At 44.6% G+C, this 19,379-nt stretch overlaps 1 pseudogene; it reads left to right on the top strand.

Moving 5' to 3' along the window:
• The first annotated feature begins 1,086 nt into the window (after positions 1 to 1,086).
• On the top strand, positions 1,087 to 2,256 carry LOC110621740 (annotated as a pseudogene).
• The last annotated feature ends 17,123 nt before the right edge of the window (positions 2,257 to 19,379 follow it).

A 19,379-nucleotide genomic window follows, 5' to 3' on the forward strand; every position in this document is an offset into this window, starting at 1 on the left:
AGCTTTAGCCCGCATGCTATGTTATTTCAATAAATATTGTTGATGCAGACATTAATAATTTTTTCCATGTGCTCTCCATTATGATACCCAGTAACTCTAGAATAGGACTTCCCTGTTTAGTCATTCTCTAGGGTGCAGTCCTATAATATTTCTTTTTCACTATTTGCCATTTATATGAATCAGTCCTACTTGGGAGCTTAATCAATATAAAGTTGCATTGCTTTCAAACTGTCGAGATTTCATTTTCTTCATCTGTATCAATTGTTATTTAATGTTATACCATTGATTCTTTGTGAATGGCATTATTGTCATATGTTTATTTGTCTTTTCATGTTGAATATCTCAATATCACCATCCACCAGGTTGTTTAATATGCTATTGTTTGCAATTATTTATTGGCACCTATTTTGTGGTGTAATGAGGTAAACACATCTTACCAGTTTTGTGGTTACTCTGATACTAAGTTAAAAATTATGGGTACAAGAGTGTCGATCATCCAACACGCAAGTCTTCAGGCTGAACTGGATTTGAAATTGGGTTCTACATAGTTGATTTTGCGATTAACTCATTATAATTCTCATGCATTAATGATTTGGGGTTTGTTCCCTTCCCTCCTTCAATATATTCCAACAGGTTTTAGCAAACTGAAGTAGCAAGGTTGAGTGTTTTGGAGCTGTATTTTTCTCTGCATTAGTTTTTTTCTTTCATCTTTTCAATGAGATCATGAACCTAATTACGTCCTTTATTAGTAAACTTGTTTTCATATTCATTCCATTTTAATTAGGTTTTATATATGAATCGGTGGGGTGCATGGTACTTGTTTACATTTGTCCTCCTTTTTTTTTTAAAAAAAAAAGAAAAAAATATAAGCAGTGTGGAGCCAATCTTTTTGGTGTCTATTTAGGTGGTTATCTGTCCATCTTGCATTATTTTTGCCTCCTTTTTATCTTATTTGCTTGTATCTTTGTAGTGGAATTTTCAATTTAGTAGAGTATTTAGTTGCAATTTCTTGGTCAACGCAGACTAATGGTTTGGCTTGATATTTGTCAGATACATTATGAAGAGTTCAAGGCAATGCACCTGGAAATGAAGGACAGGTAGCGTTGGAGAGCTGAAGAGGAAGCCTTGTTACGTGCATATGTTAAACAATATGGTCCAAGGGAGTGGAATCTTGTGTCACAGCGCATGAACATAATCCTAAATAGGGATGTCAATTCCTGTTCAGAAAGGAGGAAGAACTACCTCAAGCCTGGTATAAAGAAAGGATCCCTTACTGAAGAAGAGCAACGTCTTGTTATCCGACTTCAAGCCAAACACGGTAACAAATGGAAGAAAATTGCTGCTCAAGTTCTAGCCAAACTGATAAGGGACTTGGAAAGTGGTGGGAATTGTTCAAAGAAAAGTAGCATAGAGAACAGAAGGAAAACAACAAGACAGTAGAACCAATTGACGAAGGCAAGTACAATAAGATTTTAGAGACTTTTGCTGAGAAGCTAGTGAAAGAATGCCCTACCTCAGCATTTTTCATGGCCACTTCCAATGGGGCGTTCTTCATACTAGTGGCCCTGCTCCTGCACCAACTCTGCTTCCCCCTTGGCTTTCTACTTCCAACATTACATCAGTTGTCAGGCCACCCTCCCCTTCTGTAATGCTAAGCCTCTCTCCATCAACAGTTGCAGCTCCTCTTCCAATCCCTTGGTCGCAGCCTGAGAGAAGACAAGATAACATTGGTTTTATTTTAGTCAATTTTCCACCTCATGGATCAGTCCTTGCTTGAGAATTTGATGATATCCGAGTTGGAGTGTTGCAAAGATTTGGAAGAAGGGCATCGTGCATGGGCTGCACATAAGAAGGAAGCTACCTGGAGACTAAAAAGGGTAGAGTGGCAGCTGGAGTCAGAGAAATCATGCTGGAAGAGGGAGAAAATGGAAGAGATAGAGTCAAAGATCAATGATCTCAAGGAAGAATAGAAGGCTTCTCTTGACAGAATTGAAGCATAATGCAGGGAACAATTAGCTGAATTAAGAAGAGACGTAGAAACCGAAGAGCAGAAATTGGGAGCAATGGACTACAAAACCTTTGCATTTTTCCAAGTTTCTTGAACAAATGGTACGCAGGCCTTGGTTTGCAGAGCCAAATAGCTGATGCAAATGTTATAGGCTGGGTAGATTTTTGAGGATAAAGAAGCACATTCCGAATAAACTTTAAAATAAGATAATGACAATAGCATGATTACTTCTGGTGTATAAGATCTTTTAAAATGGTAATTACAGAGTATATTTTATATCATATTAATGCTTACAAACTTAATATAGCACTATTACACTTCTCTTCACTTGAGCTCTCTAGCTCTGTTCTCATTTTCACTCTCACAGTCACTTTCACTCAGTCACACAAAAGCTAAGTACAAAAACTAAATACAAGTATGACTATTTATAGCCATACGAAGGCCCTATTTAATACAATTTTCAACAACCATATTAAATATTTCATTAAATACAACTTTTAACTACCCTATTAAATATAACTTTCAACTACTCATACTAAATAACACAGTAAATATATTAAATTTATTCCTCAACATCTAATATTCTTTTACATTAAAAATCCTATAATTAGTGCTAACTTTAACACTCCCCTCAACACTAATTATCTCCTAGAAATTCTTCTTTAAAGTCATGCCAAGCAACTTCTCAAATTTCTCTGTTTTCACACTGTTGAGACTTTTTGTAAAGATATCAGCTACTTAGTCTTCTGTTTTTATTAGCATCATTTGAATCTATTCTTGTAAAACTTTCTCTCTCAGATAGTAATAATGCACCTTCACATGCTTTGTTCTAGCATGAAACATTAGATTCTCAACAAGACGTATTGCTAATAGATTATCACAGTGCAATTGTATTGTATAATCTGTTGATTGGTGTAAATCCTTCAATAATTGGATTAACCAGGTGCATTCTTGTGCTGCCATAGTTGTTGCTCTGTATTCTGCTTATGTGTTGGACAATGAGACTGTTAGTTGTCTTTTGCTACACCAAGAAATAGCTCCTAAGCCAAAATTAAACACATATCCAGTTGTTGACCTACAGGTATCTCGATCTCCAGCATAATTTGCATCACAATATCCTTGTAGTTCATATGTGCTTTCTTTCTCATAGAAGACACCATAATCAATAGTTTATTTAATGTACCGCAATATTTGTCTGGCAGCTTCTAAGTGAGGCTTCTTTGGCTTTTGTATAAACCTACTAATAACACTCACGATATATGAAATATTCGGTCATGTTATAATAAGGTAGATTAAATTGCCAACTAATTGTCTGTATATTGTTACATCTTCTAAATCTTTGCCTTCTAATGAACACACTTGGCATTGACCTCCATGGGAGTTTAGATGGGCTTACAATCAAGTAGCCCAAACTTTTGGAGCAAATTCTTTACATACTTGTGCTGAGACAAGAATACCCCATTATTTGATCGCTCCACTTCTAGACCAAGAAAATGCTTCAGTTCTTCAAGCTCCTTCATCTTTAAGTGTCTATTTTGTTTGCTTGCTTTTGAATTATTTTTGTTGAGTCAACTAACATTAGTTAACCTAAGATTGCATGTTTAGGGAAAACTTTGTGTTAAGCACATCCATCTCATCAATTTTGATTCTTAGTTTGTCATTTTGTTATATTTCTATCTGTTGGTTCCTTACACTTAGTTTGACAAATTGCATATTGTTGAACATCTAATTACACTTAGTACACAAAATTTCACTCTTGTGTGCTAAATCAATCCATTTGTTCATTTTGATCAGTTTGTGATTAAACATAATTTAGCCACATTTTTACTATTATTATTAATGCTAAATTATATATTTTTCTAGTTAATTTTGTGTTTTTATAATATTTTACAGAAAAAGATGAAGAATGAAGAATTGGTGACAAATGGCCTTAAATGCATGAAGAGTTGATTTGGCCGAAACAGTTTGGGCAAATCACCCTCAAGAATGGCTAAGGAAGTTGCACAAGTAGACGGGAGCAAGATGCTAAAACTCAAGAACTTGATTTGCCCGAAGCGATTTGCCCAAATCACTGGGCAAATCAACTGTCGCAGAACAGAGAAGGGACGAAACAACACAGACTCGCAATAAGGGCAAACGATTTGCTCAAATCACCGGGCAAATCAATCACCATAGGACAGAAGAGTGCAGAAAGGCGGGAAACACCAAAATTCAAATTTCAAGAGCCCTCTTCCATCTCAAACACGCCAAGATTCATTTAAAACATATCCAACACTGTGCAAAAAGAATTTATTCACCCAAGAAAGACTATTTATGAAGAAATACAAGCAAAGAAGGAATCAAAGATTAAGTCAAATAAGAATTTCAGCTCATAAGGAACTGATCTAGAGTTTCTCATCTATAAAAGGCAGCAACCGGCAGCAGCAACATATCATCAATTTCACAGAGCTTCAGCAGCACTAAGCCTCCCTTCTTTTCTTCTTTCTTTTCTCTTTATGTATTCTTTGCCCACTATGAGTGGCTAAACACATTTTCTTTTGGTTGGAGTTGGAGAAATTTCAATTTAATTATGAATTGGGAGATCTGAAACTCCATTGTCAACCTTCTATTTGTCAATATTTATGTAACTTTATTCTTCATGTTATTATTACCTTGTTGTTAGAATCAATAGAGCCTATTGCTTTTAATTGCAAAATAATATATTGTTAGTTTGAATGATTTAGGTCCATAATTGCTTAGATTGTTCAAACACAAGTAACAATTAGTGTAAAAACTAAGAGGTTGCATGATCTATGTAATACCCGGCTCGAGTCCGGCATCGGCATTCCTGTCGTTCGGTGGAATCTCGGGTGTCGAAACCCTCGAGAAGGGTAATGCATATGTTTTCCAAGGTATTTTCTCTTGTTTTCATGTTTTGAAGTGTTAAAAGACTTGAGTTTGGAAAGAAAAGCAACAAGGGAGAACTGCAAAGGTTCGGCCGCCGAAGGTCACTTTCGGCCGCCGAACATTGCATGGTTGCGGCTTCACGTTCGGCTGCCGAAGGTGGTCTGGCCAGCCACCTATAAAAGGGCCAAGGGTCGGTGGAAGGAGGTTATTTCTCCTCCACTTGCAGCCAGAGGTGAGTTTCAGCCTCTCCTACGTTGACTTTCATGTTTTCCATGATTTTCAGCAAAACTTTCACGAGTTTTAAGAGTTTTGGTGACTTATGAAGGTTTTGAGCAAAAGAACCAAGGTTTGAAGCTTGGAGCTTTGGAAGAGCTTTTTCTTCATATCTCCACGTTAGGATCCTTCATCCTCAAGTTGTGTAAGAGGTAAGTGAAGATCCTGAGCTTCTTTGATGATTTTGAACGGTTTTAGGAAGTTTGTATGGGTAGTATGCATGTGTAGGTTTAGGGGAGGTTTTTGGTGATTTGTGGTGTTCCAACATGTTTAAGTGTTATGTGCTATGTTTGTTTGGGGTTTTAGGGTAGTTTTAGACCCCTTTGTGCATATAGATGTGTATATGCTAGTTGGGAGTAGTTGATATGCATGTTTGTAGGTTTTTGGGCAAAGTTTGCATGAAACAGAGCAGGGTTCTGCCCTTCGGGCAAAACCAGGTTCGGCCGCCGAAGGAAGGTTCGGCCGCCGAACCCCTTGTGGAGGCAGTTTCGGCTGCCAAAGGTTGCCCCCGAAAGCTAGGCTTTCGGTTTAGACAGAGACGTTCGGCCGCCGAAAGAGGGAGTTCGGCCGCCGAAAGTGTGTGAGTTTCGTCTCTGGACGAGACCTTCGGCCGCCGAAGGTGCCGCCGAACATGCATGAGTTTCGTCTCTGGAGAGGGGTTTCGGCCGCCGAACTTGCCGCCGAAAGTGCCCTGTCCAGCTTTCTTTAGCATGTTTTATGTGATGGTTTTAGGATTGTTTAGAGGGGTTTTGGGAAGTTTCTGCGAGATAGTCTTGAGTGAGTTTGGTCCCTCATTTGAGTCCACCTGTGTAGGTACGGACCAGAGGAATCAGGGAGGTCAGCAGTGAGTCCAGTGTCAGAACCTGCAGAGTCAGTTCAGAGAGAACTACAGGTGAGTGGAACTGAACTTAATGTTTTAATATGAGAACTGAATATTTTATCATGCTTCATGCATCATGAATATGCTATAGGGTGAGTGCATTAGTGTACACAAAGATGATGCATTGCATTTATCCTTGTACTTGGCACTGCTCCTTGTACATTGTTTCTATGAGACGGCACGGACTTCGTGAGGATTCATTAGCCCTCAGAGAAAAGACCTGGAACAGCCCTACGGGGACCAGGCACATGGTACTCCGGTACCCCAGATGAGATAGAGGGAGTTTTGATCCGTCCGGCCGAGGTGCTGTGATTATGTGTTGCATTCCATGAGAGCATATTTTAGCACCTGTGATTTTCTTACTATTCTACTCACTGGGCTATAGTAGCTCATCCCTCTCCCCTAACTCCAGTTGTGCAGGTTCAGAGGTCAGAGAGAATTCAGCAGGGTACAGGAAGAGTACAGAGTAGTGTAATAGCTAGTGTGGACATGTAAATGTAACTGTATATGTATAGTGTATAGAATGGTGCTTGACTTATAAGACTTGGAATCCCTTTGTGGAGTCACATGATCAGTTTATGTATGTTTCTTTCTTGTTGTATGTGTATGAGCAAAACCAGGCTTAACATTCTGAGATTGATCCGCCTAGCGCCATGAGGAGCTCTAGTAGGGATTAGTAGAGAACAGAGAGAGTGCATGCACAGGTTAAACCTTGGAATGAAGAAAAGTTTTATGTTTTACAGCAAATGTATGATCATGTATGGGATTTCACAGGTCTACAGACAGGATAGCAGGCTTACTACGGGTCCCGGCGACCTTACGTCGATCTGGATCCTAGTGCCGGTGGCAGTTCGGTTCCCGGGCTGTTACAGATTGGTATCAGAGCCCTAGGTTCATATGGTCGGACCTATAGAGAGAGAGTTGGGCTCATAGAGAGGTTTATCAGGTCAAGCACCATAGGAAAAACATGTCCACGAGGATAGGATGTTATGTTGATGTGCACTGCCATGAGTTGTGCATGTGCATGTTTTTGATGTGTTGCTGATGTGTTATGTGATTTGTTGTTTTCCAGAGAGTGAAGATGCGAGGAACTCGTCGATCCGCGAGATTGACTGGAGTCCCACCTGTAAGTGAGGGTACAGCTGCTCGTCCACCTGCCTTGCCAAGGACAAGATCTCACAGGTCAAGCAGGGAAGGAACGTCACGAGACCCTAGACGGTCTTCTGACGAGAGCAGGAGAGGAGTAAGCAGAGGGGGAAGGTCAGTAGAAGAAAGAGGTATGATGGAAGAGGATCAGAGTCGAGATGTAAGCATGGGTGTAGGACGGTCAGAAGAAGGTATGGGGGAGTCCCAGGGAGGCGTTCAGGCCTCGGGGTTTGGCTATCCACCCTTTCCTCAGGGTCCAGAGTATCCGAGGGGAGGCACGTCAGATTACTCCAGCTTTGCCCCATATCCACCCTACATGCCATCTATGCCCTATCCTTCCTTTTATCCACCATATCACATGTATCCACCCCCACCTGTTTATCCAAGTCCATTACAGCCTGAAGTGAGGGAACCAGTTCCTCCACCACCACCTCCTGAACCAGTAGCCCCTGTTGTGGAAGCACAGCAACCCAGTTCTTCAGGGGGAAGTAAGGTGAAGATGACCGAGTACTTAAAGTTGGATGCTCCTAAATTCAATACAGGAGATGATCCCTTTGAGTATCTCAGTGCAGTCAGAATGATAACAAGTGAGTTGGGAGCAGATGACGGTAGAGCCATTGAGATGGCAGGGTTCACGTTAAAGTGTAAGAAAGCTAAAGAATGGTTCAAGAACTATGTGGACCCGAGACTTGAGAGTATGACATGGGAAGAGTTCGCCAACGAATTTGCTGGATGGGCTTTTCCTGACAGTTCCAGGGAACTAAAGGTTGTGGAGTTTGAGCAGTTGAGACAGACGGAGGAAATGAGCGTTGATGAATATACCGATAAGTTCCTGGAATTGTTGCCATATGTCGGTCAGGCATATGATACAGATCAGAAGAAGGCAAAGAGATATGCCACAAGGCTTCATCCCAGGTATTTCTCTTTGATTCTTCATGCGGAGAAGGAAAGTTTCCACTCTATTGTGGATGCTGCTAGAAAGATGGAGGCCAGTGCCATAAGTCAAGGTGTAGTCACGGCACAGTCTTCTGGTGTTAAACCAGGTTCCTCCTCACAGAGTACAACAAGTGCAAGTAAGAAGAGATGGGAGAAATTCAGAGGAAAGAGAGGCAAGTTTTGGAACAGGCTTAAGTCGGGTCTGGGAATGAGTAGTGGCTCCAGTTCTGGCGCCGATTTTCCAGTGTGCAAGAGGTGTGGCAAACAGCATAGAGGAGCTTGTCAGTTGGGATCCACAGCCTGCTATAGATGTGGGCAGGAGGGACATTATGCACGGGAATGTCCTCAGGCGACTTTGGTTGCACCCTCCCAACAGATGAGTGCGGGCAGTGTAGTACAGCCCGTAGCTTCAGCCATACCACCAAGCAGTGGCAGAGGAAGAGGAAGAGGGGCAGCCTCTTCATCAGGGATGGGTTCCCGAGGTGCAGGTCCGTCAGCCCCAGCACGGATTTTCACCCTGACTCAGCAGGAGGCAGACACGTCGAACACGGTGGTGTCAGGTACTCTCATCATTGGGTGTTCAGAGGTGTATGCTTTAATGGACCCCGGTGCTTCTCACTCTTTCATTTCTTCTCGAGCTGCAGAGAGGTTGGGTCTGAGGGTGTCTGAGTTAGAGTGTCCTCTTTGGGTCAGTGGACCCAAATGTGATCCATCTTTGGCAGAGTCAGTCTGTCGGTTCAGTCCAGTGTGCATTGAGGGTAGATACCTTCCAGCTGACCTGGTGGTTCTAGAGTTGACAGATTTTGATGTCATTCTAGGGATGGACTGGTTATCTACGTATGATGTTACCCTGAACTGTAGAGACAAGGTAGTCAGTGTTAGAGACCAGGATGGGTCAGAGTGTGTCTTCAGAGGAGACAGGAGAGGGACACCTAGGGGTTTGATATCAGCCCTCCAGGCTCGTCGGATGTTAAGGAAGGGGTGTCAGGGGTTCCTAGCTTATGTGAGAGAGCTAGACAGTCAGGTTAGGGAACCATCCTCAGTACCAGTTGTTAGAGACTTCCCAGATTTGTTTCCTGAAGAGCTTCCAGGACTACCACCGGATAGAGAAATAGAGTTCGAGATTGAGTTGATGCCCAATGCCAGACCGATCTCTATTCCTCCCTACAGGATGGCACCAGCAGAGTTGCGAGAGTTGAAACAGCAGTTCCAGGATTTGGTAGCTAAGGGTTTCATCCGCCCGAGTACCTCACCCTGGGGTGCTCCAGTATTATTTGTCAGAAAGAAGGATGGACCTCTTAGACTTTGTGTCGACTACAGACAGTTGAATAAAGTCACTATAAAAAACAAGTATCCTTTACCCAGGATCGATGATCTATTCGACCAGCTGGCAGGAGCAGGTTGTTTTTCTAAAATAGATCTGAGATCCGGATACCATCAGTTGAAGATCAGGGAAGGAGATGTATCCAAGACTGCTTTCAGCACCAGATATGGGCATTATGAGTTCCTTGTGATGCCGTTCGGGTTGACTAACGCCCCTGCAGCATTCATGGATCTCATGAACAGGGTTTTCAGGGAGTACTTGGATCGTTTTGTGATCGTCTTTATTGATGATATCTTGGTGTACTCCAGGAATGCAGAGGACCATGCCCAGCATCTGCGGATAGTGCTGCAAACCTTGAGAGAGCATGGCTTGTATGCCAAGTTCTCCAAGTGCGAGTTCTGGCTAAGGAGCATTTCCTTTTTGGGACATGTTGTATCAGAGGAAGGTATAGCAGTAGATCCCAAAAAGGTAGAGGCAGTAGCCAATTGGCCTACACCCACTACAGTGACAGAAATCAAGAGTTTTCTGGGTTTGGCAGGCTACTATCGGAGGTTTGTTCAGGACTTCTCGAAAATAGCTGCTCCTATGACCAAACTGACCAGAAAGAATCAGAAGTTTGTGTGGTCAGAGGAATGTGAGGAGAGTTTTGCAGAGTTGAAGAGACGGTTAACTTCAGCACCGGTGTTAGCTCTGCCGATCAGTGATGAAGATTTCACAGTGTTCTGTGATGCATCCCGAGTGGGATTAGGTTGTGTGTTGATGCAAAATGATCGAGTGATAGCTTATGCTTCTAGACAGCTGAAGAAGCACGAGCTGAATTACCCGACACACGATCTTGAGATGGCAGCTGTTATCTTTGCACTTAAGATGTGGAGGCATTACCTCTATGGGGTAAAATGTGAGATCTATACGGATCATAAGAGCCTGCAGCACATCTTAAGTCAGAGAGAGTTAAACTTGAGGCAGAGACGGTGGGTAGAATTGCTCAGTGATTACGATTGTAAGATCCAGTATCATCCGGGCAAGGCTAATGTTGTAGCTGATGCCTTAAGCCGAAAGTCACTTGGCAGTTTATCCCACATTGCAGTAGAGAGAAGACCGGTGGTGAAGGATTTCTACAAGCTTGTGGAAAAAGGGTTACAGTTGCAGTTAGCTGGTACAGGTGCTTTGCTCGCACAGATGAGAGTGACACCAGTGTTTCTAGAGCAAGTGGCTCTGAAACAGCACGAAGACCCCGAGTTAGTGAAGATTGCCAGGACTGTTCAGTCTGGCAACAGTGCAGAGTTCAGATTCGACGGTGAGGGGATTCTTCGGCTCGGTAAGAGGTTATGTGTACCAGATGATAGCAGTTTGAAGGCAGACATTATGAGGGAAGCTCATAATGCGCGGTATAGCATTCACCCGGGAGCCACCAAGATGTATCAAGATCTGAGAAGGGTGTATTGGTGGCCAGCAATGAAGAGAGAAGTGGCACAGTTCGTGTCAGCCTGCGAGACATGTCAAAGGGTGAAGCTAGAGCACCAGAAGCCGGCTGGAATGCTTAACCCACTGCCGATTCCAGAATGGAAATGGGAGAACATAGCGATGGATTTTGTAGTGGGGTTACCGGCGACGTCTAACAGATTAGACTCCATATGGGTGATTGTGGATAGACTCACTAAATCTGCTCACTTCATTCCAGTCAGGAGTAACTACTCTGTGAACAAGTTGGCGCAGGTGTATGTAGACGAGATAGTAAGGTTGCATGGAGTTCCAGTGTCGATAGTATCAGATCGAGGACCTCAGTTCACCTCCAGGTTTTGGCGGAGTCTGCAAAATGAAATGGGCACAAGGTTGGATTTCAGCACTGCTTTCCATCCACAGACAGACGGTCAGTCAGAGAGAACCATCCAGACCATTGAAGATATGCTGAGAATGTGTGTGTTAGACTTTGGCGGTTCTTGGAGGCAGCATCTACCGCTGGTGGAGTTTGCCTACAACAACAGCCATCATGCTAGCATAGGGATGGCCCCTTATGAAGCTTTGTATGGGAGGAAGTGCCGAACACCTGTTTGCTGGGAAGAGGTAGGAGAGAAAACTCTTGCAGGGCCAGAGTTAGTTGAGCTAACCAGCAAGTTAGTGCCTATCATCAGAGAGCGGAGCAGAACAGCTGTAAGCAGACAGAAAAGCTATGCAGACATCCGTAGGAAGCAGATCGAATTCCAGGAGGGGGATATGGTATTGCTCAAGGTGTCTCCGATGAAGGGAGTGGTTCGGTTTGGAAAGAAGGGTAAACTGGCCCCACGGTACATTGGTCCCTTTGAGATCTTGCAGAAGAGCGGGCCTGTGTCGTATAAGCTAGATTTACCGGCTTCTATGGAAAGAATTCACCCGGTATTCCATGTTTCTATGTTGAGAAAGTTTGTGTCAGATCCAGAGAAGGTTCTTAGTGAACCTGAGGTGGAAATATTAAGTGATCTCACCTATGTAGAGCAGCCAGTGCGGATCCTTGACACCCAGATCAGAAAGCTGAGAAACAAGGAGATACCAATGGTGAAAGTGCTGTGGAACCACCACAACCTAGAAGAGTGCACTTGGGAGACTCGGGAGTCCATGCTCCAGCAATACCCATATCTGTTTTAAGGTTAGTTTTCCCCTTTTCTATGTGTTTATGTTGTGGTAGGGACATTCGGGGACGAATGTTCTTAAGGGGGGGAGAATGTAATACCCGGCTCGAGTCCGGCATCGGCATTCCTGTCGTTCGGTGGAATCTCGGGTGTCGGAACCCTCGAGAAGGGTAATGCATATGTTTTCCAAGGTATTTTCTCTTGTTTTCATGTTTTGAAGTGTTAAAAGACTTGAGTTTGGAAAGAAAAGCAACAAGGGAGAACTGCAAAGGTTCGGCCGCCGAAGGTCACTTTCGGCCGCCGAACATTGCATGGTTGCGGCTTCACGTTCGGCTGCCGAAGGTGGTCTGGCCAGCCACCTATAAAAGGGCCAAGGGTCGGTGGAAGGAGGTTATTTCTCCTCCACTTGCAGCCAGAGGTGAGTTTCAGCCTCTCCTACGTTGACTTTCATGTTTTCCATGATTTTCAGCAAAACTTTCACGAGTTTTAAGAGTTTTGGTGACTTATGAAGGTTTTGAGCAAAAGAACCAAGGTTTGAAGCTTGGAGCTTTGGAAGAGCTTTTTCTTCATATCTCCACGTTAGGATCCTTCATCCTCAAGTTGTGTAAGAGGTAAGTGAAGATCCTGAGCTTCTTTGATGATTTTGAACGGTTTTAGGAAGTTTGTATGGGTAGTATGCATGTGTAGGTTTAGGGGAGGTTTTTGGTGATTTGTGGTGTTCCAACATGTTTAAGTGTTATGTGCTATGTTTGTTTGGGGTTTTAGGGTAGTTTTAGACCCCTTTGTGCATATAGATGTGTATATGCTAGTTGGGAGTAGTTGATATGCATGTTTGTAGGTTTTTGGGCAAAGTTTGCATGAAACAGAGCAGGGTTCTGCCCTTCGGGCAAAACCAGGTTCGGCCGCCGAAGGAAGGTTCGGCCGCCGAACCCCTTGTGGAGGCAGTTTCGGCTGCCAAAGGTTGCCCCCGAAAGCTAGGCTTTCGGTTTAGACAGAGACGTTCGGCCGCCGAAAGAGGGAGTTCGGCCGCCGAAAGTGTGTGAGTTTCGTCTCTGGACGAGACCTTCGGCCGCCGAAGGTGCCGCCGAACATGCATGAGTTTCGTCTCTGGAGAGGGGTTTCGGCCGCCGAACTTGCCGCCGAAAGTGCCCTGTCCAGCTTTCTTTAGCATGTTTATGTGATGGTTTTAGGATTGTTTAGAGGGGTTTTGGGGAGTTTCTGCGAGATAGTTCTTGAGTGAGTTTGGTCCCTCATTTGAGTCCACCTGTGTAGGTACGGACCAGAGGAATCAGGGAGTCAGCAGTGAGTCCAGTGTCAGAACCTGCAGAGTCAGTTCAGAGAGAACTACAGGTGAGTGGAACTTAACTTAATGTTTTAATATGAGAACTGAATATTTTATCATGCTTCATGCATCATGAATATGCTATAGGGTGAGTGCATTAGTGTACACAAAGATGATGCATTGCATTTATCCTTGTACTTGGCACTGCTCCTTGTACATTGTTTCTATGAGACGGCACGGACTTCGTGAGGATTCATTAGCCCTCAGAGGAAAGACCTGGAACAAGCCCTACGGGGACCAGGCATAAAAGACCTGGAACAGCCCTACGGGGACCAGGCACATGGTACTCCGGTACCCCAGATGAGATAGAGGGAGTTTTTGATCCGTCCGGCCGAGGTGCTGTGATTATGTGTTGCATTCCATGAGAGCATATTTTAGCACCTGTGATTTTTTACTATTCTACTCACTGGGCTATAGTAGCTCATCCCTCTCCCCTAACTCCAGTTGTGCAGGTTCAGAGGTCAGAGAGAATTCAGCAGGGTACAGGAAGAGTACAGAGTAGTGTAATAGCTAGTGTGGACATGAATGTAAACTGTATATGTATAGTGTATAGAATGGTGCTTGACTTATAAGACTTGTAATCCCTTTGTGGAGTCACATGATCAGTTTATGTATGTTTCTTTATTGTTGTATGTTTATGAGCAAAAACCAGGCTTAACATTATGAGATTGATCCGCCTAGAGCCATGAGGAGCTCTAGTAGGGATTAGTAGAGAACAGAGAGAGTGCATGCACAGGTTAAGCCTTGGAATGAAGAAAAGTTTTATGTTTTTACAGCAAATGTATGATCATGTATGGGATTTCACAGGTATACAGACAGGATAGCAGGCTTACTACGGGTCCCGGCGACCTTAAGTCGATCTGGATCCTAGTGCCGGTGGCAGTTCGGTTCCCGGGCTGTTACAGAGAGAATTCAGCAGGGTAACAGGAAGAGTACAGAGTAAGTGTAATAGCTAGTGTGGACATGTAATGTAACTGTATATGTAAGTGTATAGAATGGTGCTTGACTTATAAGACTTGGAATCCCTTTGTGGAGTCACATGATCAGTTTATGTATGTTTCTTTCTTGTTGTATGTGTATGAGCAAAACCAGGCCTTAACATTCTGAGATTGATCCGCCTAGCGCCATGAGGAGCTCTAGTAGGGATTAGTAGAGAACAGAGAGAGTGCATGCACAGGTTAAACTTGGAATGAAAGAAAAGTTTTTATGTTTTAACAGCAAATGTATGATCATGTATGGGATTTCACAGGTATACAGACAGGATAGCAGGCTTACTACGGGTCCCGGCGACCTTACGTCGATCTGGATCCTAGTGCCGGTGGCAGTTCGGTTCCCGGGCTGTTACAGATTGGTATCAGAGCCTAGTTCATATGGTCGGACCTATAGAGAGAGTTGGGCTCATAGAGAGGTTTATCAGGTCAAGCACCATAGGAAAAACATGTCCACGAGGATAGGATGTTATGTTGATGTGCAATGCCATGAGTTATGCATGTGCATGTTTTTGATGTGTTGCTGATGTGTTATGTGATTTGTTGTTTTCCAGAGAGTGAAGATGCGAGGAACTCGTCGATCCGCGAGATTGACTGGAGTCCCACCTGTAAGTGAGGGTACAGCTGCTCGTCCACCTGCCTTGCCAAGGACAAGATCTCACAGGTCAAGCAGGGAAGGAACGTCACGAGACCCTAGACGGTCTTCTGACGAGAGCAGGAGAGGAGTAAGCAGAGGGGAAGGTCAGTAGAAGAAAGAGGTGTGATGGAAGAGGATCAGAGTAGAGATTAAGCATGGGTGTAGGCGGTCAGAAGAAGGTATGGGGGAGTCCCAGGAGGCGTTCAGGCCTCGGGGTTTGGCTATCCACCCTTTCCTCAGGGTCCAGAGTATCCGATGGGAGGCACGTCAGATTACTCCAGCTTTGCCCCATATCCACCCTACATGCCATATATGCCCTATCCTTCCTTTTATCCACCATATCACATGTATCCACCCCCACCTGTTTATCCAAGTCCATTACAGCCTGAAGTGAGGGAACCAGTTCCTCCACCACCACCTCCTGAACCAGTAGCCCCTGTTGTGGAAGCACAGCAACCCAGTTCTTCAGGGGAAGTAAGGTGAAGATGACCGAGTACTTAAAGTTGGATGCTCCTAAATTCAATACAGGAGATGATCCCTTTGAGTATCTCAGTGCAGTCAGAATGATAACAAGTGAGTTGGGAGCAGATGACGGTAGAGCCATTGAGATGGCAGGGTTCACGTTAAAGTGTAAGAAAGCTAGAGAATGGTTCAAGAACTATGTGGACCCGAGACTTGAGAGTATGACATGGGAAGAGTTCGCCAACGAATTTGCTGGATGGGCTTTTCCTGACAGTTCCAGGGAACTAAAGGTTGTGGAGTTTGAGCAGTTGAGACAGACGGAGGAAATGAGCGTTGATGAATATACCGATAAGTTCCTGGAATTGTTGCCATATGTCGGTCAGGCATATGATACAGATCAGAAGAAGGCAAAGAGATATGCCACAAGGCTTCATCCCAGGTATTTCTCTTTGATTCTTCATGCGGAGAAGGAAAGTTTCCACTCTATTGTGGATGCTGCTAGAAAGATGGAGGCCAGTGCCATAAGTCAAGGTGTAGTCAAGGCACAGTCTTCTGGTGTTAAACCAGGTTCCTCCTCACAGAGTACAGCAAGTGCAAGTAAGAAGAGATGGGAGAAATTCAGAGGAAAGAGAGGCAAGTTTTGGAACAGGCTTAAGTCGGGTCTGGGAATGAGTAGTGGCTCCAGTTCTGGCGCAGATTTTCCAGTGTGCAAGAGGTGTGGCAAACAGCATAGAGGAGCTTGTCAGTTGGGATCCACAGCCTGCTATAGATGTGGGCAGGAGGGACATTATGCACGGGAATGTCCTCAGGCGACTTTGGTTGCACCCTCCCAGCAGATGAGTGCGGGCAGTGTAGTACAGCCCGTAGCTTCAGCCATACCACCAAGCAGTGGCAGAGGAAGAGGAAGAGGGGCAGCCTCTTCATCAGGGATGGGTTCCCGAGGTGCAGGTCCGTCAGCCCCAGCACGGATTTTCACCCTGACTCAGCAGGAGGCAGACACGTCGAACACGGTGGTGTCAGGTAATCTCATCATTGGGTGTTCAGAGGTGTATGCTTTAATGGACCCCGGTGCTTCTCACTCTTTCATTTCTTCTAGAGCTGCAGAGAGGTTGGGTCTGAGGGTGTCTGAGTTAGAGTGTCCTCTATGGGTCAGTGGACCCAAATGTGATCCATCTTTGGCAGAGTCAGTCTGTCGGTTCAGTCCAGTGTGCATAGAGGGTAGATACCTTCCAGCTGACCTGGTGGTTCTAGAGTTGACAGATTTTGATGTCATTCTAGGGATGGACTGGTTATCTACGTATGATGTTACCCTGAACTGTAGAGACAAGGTAGTCAGTGTTAGAGACCAGGATGGGTCAGAGTGTGTCTTCAGAGGAGACAGGAGAGGGACACCTAGGGGTTTGATATCAGCCCTCCAGGCTCGTCGGATGTTAAGGAAGGGGTGTCAGGGGTTCCTAGCTTATGTGAGAGAGCTAGACAGTCAGGTTAGGGAACCATCCTCAGTACCAGTTGTTAGAGACTTCCCAGATTTGTTTCCTGAAGAGCTTCCAGGACTACCACCGGATAGAGAAATAGAGTTCGAGATTGAGTTGATGCCCAATGCCAGACCGATCTCTATTCCTCCCTACAGGATGGCACCAGCAGAGTTGCGAGAGTTGAAACAGCAGTTCCAGGATTTGGTAGCTAAGGGTTTCATCCGCCCGAGTACCTCACCCTGGGGTGCTCCAGTATTATTTGTCAGAAAGAAGGATGGACCTCTTAGACTTTGTGTCGACTACAGACAGTTGAATAAAGTCACTATAAAAACAAGTATCCTTTACCCAGGATCGATGATCTATTCGACCAGCTGGCAGGAGCAGGTTGTTTTTCTAAAATAGATCTGAGATCCGGATACCATCAGTTGAAGATCAGGGAAGGAGATGTATCCAAGACTGCTTTCAGCACCAGATATGGGCATTATGAGTTCCTTGTGATGCCGTTCGGGTTGACTAACGCCCCTGCAGCATTCATGGATCTCATGAACAGGGTTTTCAGGGAGTACTTGGATCGTTTTGTGATCGTCTTTATTGATGATATCTTGGTGTACTCCAGGAATGCAGAGGACCATGCCCAGCATCTGCGGATAGTGCTGCAAACCTTGAGAGAGCATGGCTTGTATGCCAAGTTCTCCAAGTGCGAGTTCTGGCTAAGGAGCATTTCCTTTTTGGGACATGTTGTATCAGAGGAAGGTATAGCAGTAGATCCCAAAAAGGTAGAGGCAGTAGCCAATTGGCCTACACCCACTACAGTGACAGAAATCAAGAGTTTTCTGGGTTTGGCAGGCTACTATCGGAGGTTTGTTCAGGACTTCTCGAAAATAGCTGCTCCTATGACCAAACTGACCAGAAAGAATCAGAAGTTTGTGTGGTCAGAGGAATGTGAGGAGAGTTTTGCAGAGTTGAAGAGACGGTTAACTTCAGCACCGGTGTTAGCTCTGCCGATCAGTGATGAAGATTTCACAGTGTTCTGTGATGCATCCCGAGTGGGATTAGGTTGTGTGTTGATGCAAAATGATCGAGTGATAGCTTATGCTTCTAGACAGCTGAAGAAGCACGAGCTGAATTACCCGACACACGATCTTGAGATGGCAGCTGTTATCTTTGCACTTAAGATGTGGAGGCATTACCTCTATGGGGTAAAATGTGAGATCTATACGGATCATAAGAGCCTGCAGCACATCTTAAGTCAGAGAGAGTTAAACTTGAGGCAGAGACGGTGGGTAGAATTGCTCAGTGATTACGATTGTAAGATCCAGTATCATCCGGGCAAGGCTAATGTTGTAGCTGATGCCTTAAGCCGAAAGTCACTTGGCAGTTTATCCCACATTGCAGTAGAGAGAAGACCGGTGGTGAAGGATTTCTACAAGCTTGTGGAAAAAGGGTTACAGTTGCAGTTAGCTGGTACAGGTGCTTTGCTCGCACAGATGAGAGTGACACCAGTGTTTCTAGAGCAAGTGGCTCTGAAACAGCACGAAGACCCCGAGTTAGTGAAGATTGCCAGGACTGTTCAGTCTGGCAACAGTGCAGAGTTCAGATTCGACGGTGAGGGGATTCTTCGGCTCGGTAAGAGGTTATGTGTACCAGATGATAGCAGTTTGAAGGCAGACATTATGAGGGAAGCTCATAATGCGCGGTATAGCATTCACCCGGGAGCCACCAAGATGTATCAAGATCTGAGAAGGGTGTATTGGTGGCCAGCAATGAAGAGAGAAGTGGCACAGTTCGTGTCAGCCTGCGAGACATGTCAAAGGGTGAAGCTAGAGCACCAGAAGCCGGCTGGAATGCTTAACCCACTGCCGATTCCAGAATGGAAATGGGAGAACATAGCGATGGATTTTGTAGTGGGGTTACCGGCGACGTCTAACAGATTAGACTCCATATGGGTGATTGTGGATAGACTCACTAAATCTGCTCACTTCATTCCAGTCAGGAGTAACTACTCTGTGAACAAGTTGGCGCAGGTGTATGTAGACGAGATAGTAAGGTTGCATGGAGTTCCAGTGTCGATAGTATCAGATCGAGGACCTCAGTTCACCTCCAGGTTTTGGCGGAGTCTGCAAAATGAAATGGGCACAAGGTTGGATTTCAGCACTGCTTTCCATCCACAGACAGACGGTCAGTCAGAGAGAACCATCCAGACCATTGAAGATATGCTGAGAATGTGTGTGTTAGACTTTGGCGGTTCTTGGAGGCAGCATCTACCGCTGGTGGAGTTTGCCTACAACAACAGCCATCATGCTAGCATAGGGATGGCCCCTTATGAAGCTTTGTATGGGAGGAAGTGCCGAACACCTGTTTGCTGGGAAGAGGTAGGAGAGAAAACTCTTGCAGGGCCAGAGTTAGTTGAGCTAA

This window comes from Manihot esculenta, chromosome 8 (assembly GCF_001659605.2).
Source record: "Manihot esculenta cultivar AM560-2 chromosome 8, M.esculenta_v8, whole genome shotgun sequence".
Taxonomy (NCBI): domain Eukaryota; kingdom Viridiplantae; phylum Streptophyta; class Magnoliopsida; order Malpighiales; family Euphorbiaceae; genus Manihot; species Manihot esculenta.